Here is a 17,217-nt window from a genome sequence, read left to right as displayed (position 1 = left end):
TGCCCAGGTTCCTTTCTCTGTGCATTATCCCACAGATGTGCCCAGGTTCCTTTCTCTGTGCATTATCCCACAGATGTGCTCTAGCTCATTTCTCTGTGCATTATTCCACAGATGTGCCCAGGTTCCTTTCTCTGTGCATTATCCCACAGATGTGCTCTAGCTCATTTCTCTGTGCATTATTCCACAGATGTGCCCAGGTTCCTTTCTCTGTGCATTATCCCACAGATGTGCCCTAGTTCATTTCTCTGTTCAAAATAACTTGCAATTCACTGCAAGGAACCCCTCCAGAAATTGTTGAAATTATTGTGCCTGGAGAGTTGGGATCTTGGAGACCACTCAGAGAGAAGGAAAAATTCCTTACTAAAGACAAAAGGAGCTGACGTGCAGTTCCAGCACTGAGTGCTGAGCTGGCCTGACTCCATCCAAAGCTGGATGATGTGGGAGGCTCTCAAAGAAATCACAGGAATGAAACCCCAGACTGGTTTGGGTTGGAAGGGACCTGAAAGATCATCGGGATCCACCCCCTGCCATGCCCAGGGACACCTTCCACTGTCCCAGGCTGCTCCAGCCTGGCTTTGGACACTTCCAGGGATCCAGGGGCAGCCCCAGCTGCTCTGGCAATCCCAGCCCAGCCAGGAATTCCCAGTTCCCAATCTCCCATCCCTCCCTGCCCTCTGGCAGTGGGAGCCATTCCCTGGGTTCTGTCCCTCCAGCCCTTGTCCTCTCCAGGAGCCCCTTCAGGCCCTGCCAGGGGCTCTGAGCTCTGCCTGGAGCCTTCCCTTCTCCAGGGGAACATTCCCAGCTCTCCCAGCCTGGCTCCAGAGGGGCTCCAGCCCTGCAGCAGCTCCGTGGCTCCTCTGGATTTCCTCCAGCAGCTCCAGGTCCTTCTAACACGAGAGATCCCAGGCCTGGACAGGATACTCATTTATAATTTGGATTATTCTTTATAATTTTTCTCCCCCATGAGCTCTTTGCCACCACCACTGAAATCTTCAAGTGAGATCTGTGAAAAGATTTAAATAAGGCACAGAATCAGGTGACAAAAAACTCAGCTTAGTTTCTCATGGTTGTTTTTCTGATGCTGCTTCTGTAGTGAAGTAAATCTCTGACTTGGATTTATAAAAAAAATAGATAATATGTTATATTAATTGTATTTATGATATTATATATGCAATATAATAAATCCAATCAAACAGAATAGGATATCATAGGCATTTTAACAAAAGTTAATTGTGGTAATAACTGTTCTCCCTGTACAGACTTTTAATGTGAGAAATGTTTCACACATTTAAAGCTCCCTTTAATCACCAGACCTCAAGGCCACACTTCTCATTCCCAGCCAAGGAGCGTCCACTAGAAAAAAACACTGATTTTTTCCTGAGAAAAGCTCAGTCCTTATATGAACAATGAAATACTATTCATTGAAAAGACACCATAAAAAAATTACATTTCTGTGAGGTTTTATAATATCTTAAAGAATTGGAATCATCCACCAAAAATTTTCAGGGGAAGCCTTCAGGTTATTGCTCACGGTAAGGAATGGAGAGGAAGCAAAATTCTCTGGACTCCCAAAATAACCCTCCCTCTCTCTTTTGCTGTCTCTGATTTTTGAGGGAGAAAGCAAACTGCTCTGCAATAGATTTGCATGAATCACAGCAGCAAATGCACAGGGAGCTGTGATTAGGGGTGAATTCCTGCAGGAGGGAACGGGGAATCACCTGCACCGAGCCCCGAGAAAATCGGGGGCTGTGCCACGAGAAATCCAGGAGGAAAAACAAGGAGGTGCTTCCTGAGCTCTGCTCTCTGTGCCAGCAGCAAGGACAGGCCAGGCACTGCAGGAAAGTTAATAATTAACTGAAATTATTCTCAATATTTCACGTGATTTCAAATTCACAGCATCTTCCTCACCCTTCTTTTGGATTTAGATGCTCTTGAGTAGGATGGGAAAATGTCTCTTGAAAGTGGGATGAAAATATCCAGGAGAAGGGTTTGTTTAACAAGAGCCCGAAGCAGGGAACAGTTCATTCCCAGCCTGTTTCTCAAGACAGCAAACACACAGAATCATTACTGATCCCCCTCCTTTTTTTATCTTTTTGAGAACTCTTGCACAATCTGCTGCTCCCCAGCAAGAATTCACCACTCTCAGGCCTTGTTTTTCTACTCACCCCAAAAGCTGCAAGTTTCCCTTCAAACTCTGCACGTCATCCTCATCAAACCCTACACAGAAATGGGCATGAAGTGTTTTGTTTACTCATAAATCGGCCGAGCCACAACAAAGAACAGAATGTAAAGAATGAACTCCCTTTGCAAAAGTCATTCAGAGCCAAACAAAAGCCTTTACCTTCCCCAAAAGATTTTTCCAAGTGGGCCTCCTCTCTTTCTGAATTGCTCAGCATTACAGGGAGCTCTCAGATAACTCAGAAACATTTGAGAGCCAAGCTAAAAACAGAAGGAATGAGAAAGTTCTCCTGCATCTGATTTTTTTTTTCATTAAAAAGGCATTAAGAAAATATGGGCTTTTCACCAGTGCTCTGTGAACAAGCAGCCTCTTCCCCCCATGACGTGCAGGGACCTGCAGGATCCAGGCTCCTTCCAACTTCCCCTGGGCTGTGGCAGCTGGAAGGATTTGTTTCCACCTGCTCTCCCCGTTTGTCATTCCTGAGGTATGCTGCAGAAAGCCAGGTTAGCTCCAAACTGTCAGCCTGGCTCTTCCAGAACTCTTCATTTTTATTATCTGATCACATCCCTCCGATGCTTCGTGTTCCTTTCATTCCCAGCTCCCCACACCTCTGCACCCATGGAGAACAGCTGGAGTTTGGGGTTTTTTTTCTTAAGTGAAAATGCCCATTTTTAAAATGCTCAAAGGAAAGCCACATGTGGCCAATCCTATGGATCTGCTCCTTCCCCACTGCTTGCTCCAGGAGTTACAAACTCCTGCAGTCCCTAGAGAAGGGATTGTCCAAACGTGGCTGCAGAGACCAAAATGCTTCTGAAAGAGATTAATATCTCATTAAAAATGTGAAAAACTTCTGCCATCAAACCCTTTGGAAGAGTGGCTGCCTCCATCTCCTGTGGCGGGGTTGGAAATAAAGCTGCCAGAGAGATCTTCTCCCATTCCTGCCGAATTTCAGGGGGCTAGGAGAGAGTGGGTGTGGGGAGGGAAGGTAGCTCGAGTACAAGAAAAGATGATTATCAAGTCTAAAGAGAGCACGTCATAAAATGAAGAAATATAAGGCTATTTTTAAAGCAATTATTTTGTTTTCAAGCTGGAAACGTGCTGCAGTATTCCCCCTCTGCTTGGCATTCCAGAGGAGGTGTTGCATTTAGCTACAGCAAAATTAATTCCCTGGAAGAGAAGAAAACTGAAACACTGGCAGCAAAAAACAGAAAAGCAGAAGAGGAGAGTTTTGTTTCCTCTGTTTTGATAGGGAATTTATGTTTCCCAAACTTGCTCAGCTCCCAGGCCCAGCTCTGCAGTGACAAGCACAGCGATTCCCTGCGAGGGTTTGTGCAGAAGGCACCCCTGGTACCTCAGGAAAGTGTGAGCTCAGAGCAATCCCCTCACCCCTCAACCTGCATAATTTATCCAGGCATATTCTGGAAGTTGAGAAACCTCTCCGAAAAGTTAGAAAGATTTAGGAACTTTTGGGGAGAAAGAAGAAAAAAAAAATAAATAAATAAAAAATGTGACCTGTTACGTAAACCTGTATTTTAAGAAGTGAACTAGAGACAGGAGGAAGGATCACAGGGGTTGGACACATACCCAGCTGTCCCAATTTGGCGGAGCTGTTTTAGCTGTCAGCGTGTGAATTCTTAATGTGTGATGATTATAAAGTAAGGAGAGCGAGCTCTGCTCCCTCATTGGAATTATTTTGCCTTTTTCTCCAAGGAGCAGACCCAGAATTTCTGCCCCAGCTCAGACCCACACCTCGAAACCCCTTCCAAATATTAAATCCCGGAATATTGATTTATTAAGATCTAAAGTGATAAAATCCTGCTTATCCCAGGCTCAAATTTTCCTGACACCTCCACTAATTACACACCATAATGAAATCCCAGAAGCACTGAAATAATTGTTCCAGCAGGAACTCAGCCAGCAGAACACCTATGGAAGCTTCTTTCCCTTCACTCATCACTGTGGGAAGCAATCTCAGAGTCCTCTCCAAAAACCCCCTCAAACAGATGTCTTGCAGCACAGCAAGACATGATCAAATTCAGACTTGGAGAGAGCATGTTCCAAAATCCCTCGGAGAGAGAGCTTTGCCAGGCACACCTTATCACCCACGGGACAGGGAGGGGCTGCAGGGAGGGCACCTTCCCTGGCACAGGGGCAAAAGCAGCTCTGGGACCTGTCCTGATCCAGGTATGACCCAAAAACTCCTAAACCCTGAGCCTTATCTCTGCCTGGAGATGGAATCACAGGATCATGGAATTGATAAGGCTGGAAAAGACCTCCAAGATCATCTAATCCAACTGTTCCCAGCTCTGCCAAGGCCAGCACCACCCATGTCCCCACGTGCCACATCCACGTGGCTTTGAAATCCCTCCAGGAATGGGGACTCCACCTCTCCCATGGGCTGGAAAACCTTTTCTGTCTAGAAATTCTCCTGATGTCCACCCTGAGCTGCCCTGGGTCAGCCTGAGGCCGTTCCCTCTGCTCCTGTCCCTGGTCCTGGGAGCAGAGCCCAACCTGGGACTGTCCCCTCCTGGCAGGGAATTCCAGAGAGGGAAAAAATCCCTGGGGATCCTCCTTTGCTCCAGGCTGAGCCCATCCCAGCTCCCTCAGGGATTCTCCAGCCCCTTCCCAGCTCCCTCAGGGATTCTCCAGCCCCTTCCCAGCTCCCTCAGGGATTCTCCAGCCCCTTCCCAGCTCCCTCAGGGATTCTCCAGCCCCTTCCCAGCTCCCTCAGGGATTCTCCAGTCCCTTCCCAGCTCCCTCAGGGATTCTCCAGCCCCTTCCCAGATCCCTCAGGAATTCTCCAGTCCCTTCCCAGCTCCGTTCCCTTTCCTGGCCTCACTTCAGCCCCTCTGGGTCTCCATTGCTGTGAGGGGAAAATCAAAAAATGGGAGAAAACGTGAGGGGAAAAAGAAGTGAGGGGAGTCTGAGGAAGGTCCTGCAGCAGAGATTTCCCTTCTGGATCCTGCTTTTCTCCAGGCTGAGCCCTTCCCCAGATGGGTTCCCTGCCCTGGACACACTCAGAAGGAGCTCAGGGTGATCTCCAGCCCAGGTTATGGGTGCTCCATGTCCCTGCTCTCCCTTGGAAGCCTGACAGAAGTTTCCATGCTGGGATCCTCCAGGACAGCGGAGCCAGAGCTGGAGCAGCATTGGGAATTGTCCCCAGTGGATGGACCAGGTGGCCCCCAGCTCCTGCAGCCAGCAGGGCCAGCTCCATTACCAGGCAATCCTGAGACAGATTCACAGCTTTCCCAAGAAAACATTTCCAAGTGGGATCGATTTTTTTGCTGTTTTAAAACCAACATTAGCCAACGCGACTGCACGGTGCGCGGATCTGTCAGATTTGTTCTCAGCTGCAATCCTGAAACGTGTCATTATCGTGTGCTGTGTGAGCAAAGCTGGGCCTGCCTGCCATGTGACTGAGCTCTAAATCAGTTTATGGGTGAAGTTCCTTCCCAATGTGCTCCATCTTTCACTCCATCTTATCTTAATGAGCTCTTAACCTCCTAAAAATAAGTTACTGCCAGGGAGACTGGATAGAGGGTATTAAAGTCTCCAAGAAATCCACAGGGATGGATGGCCCTGCTCAGGTAGCTCTGCTCTCCTCGAACACAACTCCTGCAGCTTCCAAGTGCGCTGGGAAAAATAATTTCCACTGCATTCATTGTACAATTCATTTGTGATTACAAGGTCGTGCTATTTTTTATAAAATAAGTGTGGGAAATCATCATCTGAAAAATGTGCTTTTCTCCTGGCAAAACCCCAGAGTTCCTGCACTTGCAGCCTCAGCGTTTTGGTTCTGGACACCTTTTTAAAAATGAAAATATGACTCCGTGCAAAGTGTCAGAGAATATCCTGACCTGGAAGGGGCCCACAAGAACCATCCCAGTGTGACACCTGCCTTTGGCACAGGATAAGTGACTTATTCCCAGAACAACCCCTTTCACCAGGAACCCCTGCTGGAAGGACAGAAATCTCATGGAATATCATCCTGTCTGGGCTGAAAGTGTTCCAGGTGTCTCCAGAATGCACCTGAGCACATCCAGAGGGTGCCAGAGGCACTGGGATCCGGTCCCTGCTGGGATCCCGAGCATCCAACACCCCCATGGGCACATTCCATGGGCAGCAGCCCCTCCCCAGCCTGGAACTGAGGCTGCCTCCACTGCCACACTCAGCCAGAGCAGCAGCATATTTCCTATAAAATAATAATTTCATTTAATCCCCTCACATCCCTGGGCAAAGCTGCTGTTTGAGAAGCCAGGGAGCAGCCCACAGACCAGAGGATTTGCTGGATCGGTGCCATTCCGGAAACAACTGGTACAACTTTTGAGCAGAGAGACGGAAAATAAGATGTGGAATTCTGGACTTCCTTAGCAAGGGTGCTCCAAGGGCTGGAGCTCTCTGGGAGAGCTGGGGGTGCTCACCTGGATAGGGGGAGGCTCCAGCCCTTCCAGGACTTAAAGGGGCTCCAGGAGAGCTGGAGAGGGACTGGGGACAAGGATGGAGGGACAGGAGCCAGGGAATGGCTCCCAGTGCCAGAGGGCAGGGATGGGTGGGAGATTGGGAACTGGGAATTCCTGGCTGGGCTGGGATTGCCAGAGCAGCTGGGGCTGCCCCTGGATCCCTGGCAGTGCCCAAGGCCAGGCTGGAGCAGCCTGGGACAGTGGAAGGTGTCTCTGGGCATGGCAGGGGTTGCCACTGGATGATCCTTAAGGTCCCTTCCAACACAAACTATTCCACGACACCAAAACAGGAGCTACTCCCACCCTGTGTGCATTTAATGTGATTTTATCACTGGATTATTAAAAAAAAGAAGATTAAAAAGTCATTAGAATTTCCTTTTAAAATCCCCAGTTTCTTGTGCTTCACAACTGGCCCAAAATTCATGTTGGGAGCTGCAAAAAGTAGGGGATGCACAAACTGTCTCCCACACCCTGTCTGCTCAGGAAACTCACTGTCATGTGGAATTAATTACCTTTTTTTTTTTTTTTTTTTAATACATATAATTTCAAGGTCATGGTCCAGCATCTCTGATTCATGGTAATAAAGGTTGCACAAGAAGAGAATTGTGTAGAACAAAGGTTAATTGAAATCCCCTTCCTCACAAAACCCAACTGGAAAGCTGCTGCTGTTTCCAGAGACAAATCCCTGCAGCACCAGTGATCTTTAATTCCTGATTGCCAGGTTTGGGAATTCAGTGCCTTTGGACAAGAGCAGCAGGAGGCAGAGAGGGGAAGCAAAGAGCTGTCCCAGCCCTGCAGCTCCTGGGATGCTCCTGGGGTGTTCCAGGCCAATTCCTCAATGTCACACACCAGGTTTGTGACACCTCCACCTTCTCCCCTCCAGCCCTGGAGTTTTCAGGCAGTGTCAAAAAGCCTGAGATCAGAACTCAGGTCTCTGTGCCAGCCTCAGGGATTTGGGAACCAGAGCCAGCTCTTGAACTCCCAAAGCAGGAGACAGCTTTAAAAGAACTCTTTTTAACTGCTGGGTTTGATATTTTGGGAGTCTCTTTCATACCAGCAAGGGCTGGACATGTCCTTTTGTGCCACAGCTCTGGCCACTGTGGATTTGGGAAGGATCCCATATCTGACCAGACTCCCAGCAGCATCAGGAGGTCTGGCAGCCACGGGATCGTGCTAAAAAAATAAATGAGATGGGAAAAAAGCTGCAGAGGAGGAGAGGAAAGGATGGGAAAGCGACGGGAGAGAAACGAAATGGCATTTTCTAAGCATGAAGAATGATTACAGAGGTCAAAACTGAAGCTGCTGCAGGAGTTTCTGATTAAATCCTGCTTTGTTCCGAAGTGCTGACGTGCAGAACTCCAAATGGTTTGGGGAAGGTATCAATCTGATGGGAGCCCTTCCTGCAGGGCCATTTGCCTACTTGCTTGACTCGAAACCTTGGCTCCTGCACAGCTGCTCGGATGGGCTATTGGGAAAGGCACCTTCCCAGGCTCCCCAGAAACTCGGGATTAAAGGGAATTAATTATTGATACAACCTCTGCTCTGCATGTTTGCCTTATCAAATGATCTGTAGCTGTGCCTGTGGCACGGGAGGAGCACCTCTGAGATCTTTTAATGATGCAAAAAGCTCCTTCAAGGGGCAGCCAAGGTGAGCAAGGCTCCTGCTCTGGGCTCCCTTCCCGAAAAATGAGGGGGGAAAGAAGAAGTGCAAATGTTATGGAGAAGTTTTAAAGAGTTAAGTTTTAAAGAGTTAAAACTTCCCTGTTTCTATCAGCAAATCATTGGAGCGGTGCTGCCTGCTCTGGTGAGCGCTGACTTTGTGGGATAATGCATTTCCATGGTGAAATCCAAACATCCTGGGCATTTGGGGCTGGGGTAGGCTGTGGAAACCAACTCCAGCTCCCTCCAGCTACTCCACTTTTGGCCTGGGATTTGGTGTCTGAAGCTGTGCTGCTTTCTCCTGCTCAGAGCAGGCAGCAGAGGGATGAGGGATCAGGGTCCAAGGATCCAGAGATGTGGGATCCAAGATCCAAGAATGTGGGATCCAGGGATGTGGGATCCAAGATCCAAGAATGTGGGATCCAGGGATGTGGGATCAGGATCCAGGGATGTGGATCCAGGAATGTGGGATCAGGATCCAGGGATGAAGATCCAGGAATGTGGGATCAGGATCCAGGGATGTGGGATCCAGGAACGTGGGATCAGGATCCAGGGATGAAGATCCAGGAATGTGGGATCAGGATCCAGGGATGTGGGATCCAGGGATGTGGGATCAGGATCCAGGGATGTGGGATCAGGATCCAGGAATGTGGGATCAGGATCCAGGGATGTGGGATCCAGGGATGTGGGATCAGGATCCAGGGATGAAGATCCAGGAATGTGGGATCAGGATCCAGGGATGTGGGATCAGGATCCAGGGATGTGGGATCCAGGGATGTGGGATCAGGATCCAGGGATGTGGGATGCAGGGATGCTCTGCACTGTGCACCGATGCCATTAGGTGGTGCTTGAAACAGAAGATTGCAAGAAAGAAAAGCAAGAGCTTGTGTGCTGCCCAGGCAGCCTGCTCAATAAATATTTTATCCCAGCAATTAAAAAGTGAAACATAAAAGCGCCAAAAATAAAAAAATAGAGAGGGAGGGAAAACTTTTTTAAAGAAAAGCTCATTCTAGGATTCAGTTTCCCATTTAAAAATCAGATTTCTAGGCCTTGGCAGAGCTGAGTAATTAATTAAATAATTAAATAAATAAATAGTCAACTCTTCCTCCTGCCTGGAGCAGCTCTGCTCACACACTCACACACAAACACTCCCTTAAATCAGCCTCTGATATTTCTGTGCTCAGCCAAACCTGCTCCTCATGCCTTAGATCCCTATCTCTCTCCTAAGGTTGATAACTGGATTTCCAGTAAGTTTTGAGTCACAGATTGAAATACTATTTAATGCACCAGCTTGAAAATGGGTTTCCAGGAAAAACTGTCCAAGGAAAAGCTCAGGAGGAGTTGGGAAGCAGACTTGGTTCAGCTTGGGAAAGCAGAGCTCCCTCCCTTTCCCTTCTCTGGCAAACACCTCCAGGCAGCAGGTAGATATTTCTATATTTACACGTTTTCACAGCTTCCCTTCAGAGTTACACTCATGGCAAATGCCCTGTGCTAAGCACTGACAAAAGTTCATCAATTAAATAATTGCATCCTATTAGATTTAACACCCACAAATGAATTTGTGCCTCCGGTGCTGGGTAACCCTTTAGAGAACTCCTGACTTCCTATGTCCTCCCCAGACCCAGGAATGGATCCTTGTGGGGCCCTTCCAGCTCAGGATATTCCAAGATTCTATGAAAAAGCAATTCTTTTGGTTCTCTTTTCTCCAAGACCCAGGAATGGATCTTTGTGGGGCCCTTCCAGCTCAGGATATTCCATGATTCTATGAAAAAGCAATTCTTTTGGTTCTCTTTTCTCCAGCTCCTTTATAATTTCAATTCTTCCATTATTGAATTATCATGAAACAGTGAATAATCATTCATTATTCATGCTCTCTGTGCCACTCTCGATTTTATAGCAACTATATTTTAACAACTCTCACAGCAAAGGGCAGAATGGCTGCAGATGAAAAAGAAATACGGAATTATAGATCATGGACTCATTAAGGTTGGAAAAGCCCTTAAGATCATCGAGTCCAACTGTTCCCCAGCACTGCCCCATATCCCCAATGCCACATACACATATTTTTTACATTTTATTCAGGGATGGGGACTCCACCACTGCCCTGGGCAGCTGTGCCAGGCTGGACAGCACTTTGCATTGATAAACTTCACTAAAATCCAATCTAAACCTCTCTGGCCCAACTCAAAACCATTTCCCTTTCTCCTGGCACAGATACGCTCCAGGAATTGTTAATGAAGACACTTTCAAACCTAAAATTTCCTTATGTACTGCACAGAATAATTAAAAGAGAAATACTTTGAGAAATTTGGGGCTTAGCAGAGGCAGAACTGCTTGTCATATTTGCATGAGGACTCAGAGATCATAAATCCCTGGAAGAGAGCAAAGCAGCATTCCCTCTTCTTCATGAGTTACCTGAAACACCATGAGGTGGGAGGGCCAAAATATATAAAGGGAGCAGCTGATCCATTTTCAAGCCTCTCTCGTTCCTTTTAGGCTTTAGATTGCACATAAATATTTCTTTAAATGCACACATCTCTGTACCAAAACTACCATTTGAGAAGCTTCCAAAACTTGGCTTTTAATTAAAGCCATGAAAGTATAATGCTCACACTGAATAAGTATCAAAAATAGAGACAAAACTGAGAAAATATGCAGGCATTTTTCTTGGGGTTTGTCAGGCACTGCAAAGACAATTAAGTTTCTTTTCTTCACTGTACATATAATACTCAGAAGTGAAAGCTTAATTAACTTGTCAGAAACTCTGGCATCTCTTTTCTTGAGCTGCTGAACCCACCTTCCCCAAAGACTTGAAGGGAAAATAAAAAAAAACCCTGAATGCTCGAGCTGAAATACCTGATCATGCATGACATTCCTGTCCTGTTGCACAGTTTGTCTGTCATTACCAGAGGGTTTTTTATCCATCTGGGTGAGCACACTCTGTTTCCATTTGTCTGGGAATGTCTCAGAGCTGTGACTGCTCCCAGACGATGGCCCCAGCTCAGGAGCAGTGGGATGTGCTGCCACTCATTCCAGCGTGCACAGATTCCTCAGGAAAATCCTGCAACTGGCACCAAAATGTCCTCAACCACCTGGGCTTCCCTGCCAGTTGGAGGCCCTGAGCTCTGCTGTGGGCAGCAGCTGAAGCAGTTGGGAAAGGAAAACTTTTGTTACCCTGGACACCAATTCCCCATCCTGGATTGGAGAGCCGGGGGGTTGTGGCATTTGGGGACATGGGCTAGAGGTGGCCTTGGCACTGCTGGACTCGATCTGAGAGGGCTTTTCCAACCTTGGTGATCCTGGGACTGCACATCCTCACTTTTCTGGGGAGACTGAGTGGGATTTATGTGCAGAACAAGCAGAACCCCAAAGCAGAGGGGGGGTTCCTGCTGAGCAGCCCCGGCACTGCTCCGTTCCCTGCTCTCTGTGGATATTTCACATTTCTCCTGCTGAGCCCAGGGCCAGTAAGTCCCTGTCAGAAAGCCCTGCCTGGAATTGTGCTGGGAGCAGCTAGAGGAAAAACTCCTGACCCTGCTTCCAAGAACCAGGAGAGTTTTAGGGAAAAGCAGGAACCCACAGACCCTGCAGCATCTCCCTCCTTCCTCTTCCCCACACGTTTCTCCAGAGGACCTTCCCTCAGGCAAGGTTAACCTAACAAACCTAATGCCACCACTTCAGCTCGGCACGTGCAAGAAGTGGCTTTCACCTTTTTAGGGGATTTTTAATGCAGTTTTTCAACCTGAGCTCACTTAAGTCTGAAAAATATTGTATTTTATCCTGCCGTAATCTCCTCTCCAGGATCTGCATGTTTAACCAAAGAGCAAAGGTCCAGGTGCTTCTCTGCATCAGTAATGACCCAACGTCTCCTCTTCAATAATAGAGCACAGCAGCCTTGAGCTCCCTCATTTTAAAAATGGATTAAAACTTCCAGGCAGCACAAGGGAGCAGAAATTGGGGGAGTTTTTCCAAGCTGATGCATTCCAGGGGTAATTTTTCACCTCCCATATAAATCACCATCTTTAATTCTGAACGAACTTTGCTGCTCTGTTTCCAGCACTATCCCAGGTTTTAGTGAGCTCTGGGATCTGGCTGTTCAACAGGAATTCCAAGCCCAAGCAATCCTACATAAAACATCCTGTTGCAAAACCCTTGTCTCTTCTGATAGATACTAAAACCAAACACACACAGCTCTTACTCACTCCACACAAGTTCATGTTTCAGGTCTTTTTTTTTTTCCCTTAAAATTAAAAATAAATTTAGATTTCCCAGTCCCAAGAGGCTCACACAGACCCAATGTGAGAGTTTTCAGAACAATTCTCTCCATACAAAAGGGAGCTTCTCTGCAATGCATCATTTTCTCCCCAGGCCTCTCTGGGCACTGCTGGTGGCTTGGAGAACACCTGGAATAAAGTGGAATAAGTCCCTACCTCTGGTTTTTTTGCCTCTACAATGAATTATAATTCTTTGGTTTGAAGTGTGGCAGCTCTCAGGAAATTCCTGCTTCTGATCTCCACACACCAGGACAGGAGCTCCAGTAGCTGCTGAGCACTGGCCATGGGTCTGAATTTATCAGCTTAAACCAAAACCAGGCAGTGGGATGGGCTTAGAGCTGGGACAATCAGTGGGAATAAAGCACACCTTGGAGGTTCTCCAGGAAAAGGGAGAACCATCAACTCCCATGCACAAACTCCTGGGGTAAAACCCTGTATCTGCACCTTTACCATGTGCCCAGGAGGCCCCACCTTCCTAAACCCTGAATTTTTCTCCTCTCTGCACAATCTAAGCACACAAATGAGCCACTTTCCTGGATGAACATAGACACAAATCCCTGGATGCTCATTGGGAATTCTGCCCCCACTCCCACCAGCACAGGGCAATAATCCTTCCTCCCCCCCATAGCAGATTTAAATTAGCAGAGGCAGCAGTATTAAAAGAGGCCTCTGGAGCAGGGAAAGATGTGCTGGGAGTCTGGGCAGGGTGTTTCCCACATCTGTTCTGCAGGAATTAGTGCTCAGGAGGCACGGTGATAACAGCTCCTGCCTTTTCCCCAGGCCAGCGCTCTCCTGCCACCTCCCTGTCCCTCCAGAGCCACAGAACCTTTCATTGCTTCCCTACAGGCCTAGGCCCAGCCATGAAACACAAAAAAGCCCCCAGCTGGGACACAATTAATGCTCTGAAACACAGGGAAACCACATCTGGCCAACGAGCCAGGGAGCCCAGGGAGCGCCTGACTCCAAACCGCATCTCCAAAGGGGAACAAATCTGATCCTGGGCCTGCCTGAGCCTTGCAGATGTGCTTTGGGCTCTCCTGAGCCTGCCTGAGCCTTGCAGATGTGCTTTGGGCTCTCCCCCTGTGCCTGAGCCTTGCAGATGTGCTTTGGGCTCTCCTGAGCCTGACTGAGCCTTGCAGATGTGCTTTGGGCTCTCCTGAGCCTTGCAGATGTGCTTTGGGCTCTCCTGAGCCTTGCAGATGTGTTTTGGGCTCTCCTGAGCCTGCCTGAGCCTTGCAGATGTGCTTTGGGCTCTCCTGAGCCTGCCTGAGCCTTGCAGATGTGTTTTGGGCTCTCCTGAGCCTTGCAGATGTGCTTTGGGCTCTCCTGAGCCTGCCTGAGCCTTGCAGATGTGCTTTGGACTCTTCCCCCTGCCTCGTTTTTTGGGAAAAACAAACGAATCTCTGCCTTCCAAGCTGTTGCAGAAACCCTGCTCATATCAAGGCTGGCTCTGGTCCCACGCAGACAAATGCCAGCCCCAGTGAGGTGTCTGTGGTCAGAGCTGAGGCTTTTCCAAACAAGCCTGGAGGTGTTTGTTCATCAAAGCCCAAAGCTCCAGCCAGGCCCGCTGGAAGCACAGGTTTCCTAACATCCAGCGTGCCCAAAACATTGAAACTTCACCAAAGTAAACTTGGAAGTGGGAAGGGAATTTGTCCAAGGTTTGAAACAGAAATAAACTGTCCTGGAGTTGCTGTTCATATTCTATGGATATTATTCTGCCCGTTACACCACTGTATAATATATTTTTTAATTCATTTATTTATTATATATAATTTTATTTTTATATATAAAAATATATAAGTCTATATTTATAAATATATATAGTGGTGTAGTGGGCAGAATAATCTTCATTTTATTTTATTTTATTTTATCTATATATCTATATCTATATCTATATCTATATCTATATCTATATCTATATCTATATCTAAAATATATATTATATACAATACATATTATATATTGTATATAATATATATTATTATATATAATAATATATATTATAATGTAATATATTATGTATTATATATTCGTATATATTATATAATGATATATATAGTGTATATATTATATAATGATATATATAGTGTATATATATTACATACACTATATATTGTATATTATATATTATTATATAGCATAATAATATATGATTATATATAGTATAATAATACTATGGAATATATTATAATAATATATATTATTATCTATATTATATACAGTATATATCTATTACATATTTTATATAATTTTATATCTTTTTTTTTTTTTTAATAAAACCTTCCTATGTCTATCAGAGCCCCCAGCATTTGCTCCAACCTCAAAGGGTATATTTGGCCTGGAAAAACCTGAGTTTTGGGAAAAAAAAGGTAGAATCCAATAGCTGAATATTGAAGTGGACTGACAGACCCATGTGGCAAAGAGGTGATTTTCTCCTCACACTCAGAAATTCAGTCCCCAAACCTTTTAAATTCGGGTTCTGCACTTGGGATCTGCCACCCCACTGCCAGTAAACATACACACCCCCCAAAGAGCAGCTGATTTGGGGTTAGAGGGGCTAGAAAGAGATCTGGCAGAGGAAATAACAGATCCCCGAGTGCCCAGGGAGTGGAGTTTTGTTGGTATTGGGGATTCAACCATTGGAAGTTATTCATCAGAGCGATGGAAACAAACAGGGCAAACAATTTCACCAGTTCAACCTCCCAGTTGGTGCTGGTGATTTTGAAGCTGTATTTGATTACGTGTGTGCAGCACCTCTGAGCAGAACCACAGAACCATTTAATTGGGAAAAGCCTCCAAGTGCCTCTGCCAGGGCTGTGCAAAACCCAAAATCTCCTCTCATCTGGCTGGGGAAACACCACGTTGGTGTTCCATTCCCACATGAAACTCCCTAGCAGAGCCTTCAATCCATGCCCCCTCTAGGACCCACACCAGGCTGGGGGCAAAAAACCCAACAACAAACCTTCAGACCTGGGGATTATGGTAAAGAATGTGTTTCCACACACAAACCAATCAGCATTTCAAATGCAATTAGCCATTTTAATTAATCAGAGCTATTATTTGTTGACGTGAGCAGCACGAGTGTGGTTAAGGAGCACAAAGCAAGAGCTGGGGTGTGATTTACAGCTTTCCCTGCTGCTGTTGACACCCACAGCAAAGCCCAGGCACAGCCAGAAGTCCAGAAATGCCTTTTGTCTTTTTTTTCTACCATTCTTTACCAGATATGTCACTGAAATGCAGCCCTGTGGCTGGAGCAGTTACACTTTGCCTTTCTGTGGTTAATCAGAGCAGCAGAAATCTTGCAAAATGCACTGGCAAATATATAAAAATCCTGGTGACTCACGAGGTCTGACCAGTTCCTTTCATTTACTGACTCATGGCAAATAGCAGGGGGAAAAAAGTGGACTGGGATGGTTTTGGGCAGCAAAAAAATTGTTTCAAGATGAGTTTGACGAAATTGTTTGAAGTGATGAGTGTACCTAAGTACTGTGAAATGCTGGTGAGAAGGGGTTTGGCTCTGTCTCCCACAGAATCTGGTACAAAATGTGTATAAATATAAAATACATAAATATAAATATAATATAAATATAAATATAAATAAATATAAATATAAATATAAATATAAATATAAATATAAATATAAATATAAATAAATAAATATAAATAAATATAAATATAAATATATATAACACATAACATATCATATATAACATATAATATGTAACATATAAATTTAATTGTCTATAACTATAAGTAACATTACTATAACTTACTATAACTATAATATAAATATACCTATACCTATACCTATACCTATACCTATACCTATAAATATAAATATAAATATAAATATAAATATAAATATAAATATAAATATAAATATTAAAATATTATAAATATAAATACTTTGTCTCTTAAAATTAGTCCTGTACAACATTAAAACAGCACCAAGGTCCACCAGCCACAATATTTACATCCAAATCCTCTTGGGATTTTTTCTCTCTTATAAATAAATATATTGAATGGAAAGGTTCAGGAGAATAAGTATTTTTGTAAAAAAATTACAATATTTACATTCAACTCCTCTTGTTTTTTTTCCCTTTTTTAAATAGATATATTGAATGGAAGAGTGCAAGAGAATAAACATGCATTGTAAAAAAAATACCTATTTTTCTTCTTTTTATCACTGTTGTAAAGTGCTCTGATTTTTCAGTAATTTTTATGGGGTTTTTTTCTGAGAATTTTTTTTTTAATGTTTTTTTTTTCCTGGAAACCTTTTGGTCGAAGTTTGGACTGGAAGATCCTGGAGGTCTTTTCCAACCTAATGATTTTAAGGTTTGATTCCATTTGTGCTGCACAGGAGGGAAGGGAGATAAACTTGCAGAGATCTACTAAAGAAACACCTGTGCAAGCTGTGTCTTCTCTCCAAAACCAAAACCTTTCTGACCAATTTGGGAGAAATAAGGACTCCAAGCAGCCTGAACTGCACAGACAAATAAAGATATTGCTGACATTTGTCTCCAAAACATTTTAGAAAAAAAGGCATTTCAGATGCAACCCGAGCGCCGAAGGAGCACCAGCAGTTTCTGTTTGTTATTTCAGAAAATTCTCAATGAAAGTGTCAGCTCCAAGAGGAGGCTGAAGAAAT

The 17,217-nt window shown here is 45.2% G+C and overlaps 1 long non-coding RNA gene across 1 annotated transcript; it reads right to left on the bottom strand.

The window, feature by feature from the left end:
• Positions 1–884: 884 nt before the first annotated feature.
• Positions 885–2,416, bottom strand: LOC127059819 (uncharacterized). Its single transcript, XR_007777992.1, has 3 exons — positions 2,342–2,416; positions 2,166–2,217; positions 885–1,003 (listed from the first exon to the last, which is right to left on the bottom strand). It is a non-coding gene; the product is annotated as an uncharacterized LOC127059819 (long non-coding RNA).
• Between the last annotated feature and the right edge of the window lie 14,801 nt (positions 2,417–17,217).

This window comes from Serinus canaria, chromosome 7, assembly GCF_022539315.1.
Source record: "Serinus canaria isolate serCan28SL12 chromosome 7, serCan2020, whole genome shotgun sequence".
In the NCBI taxonomy this organism is placed as follows: domain Eukaryota; kingdom Metazoa; phylum Chordata; class Aves; order Passeriformes; family Fringillidae; genus Serinus; species Serinus canaria.
This window is presented reverse-complemented; position numbering and strand designations above follow the sequence as displayed.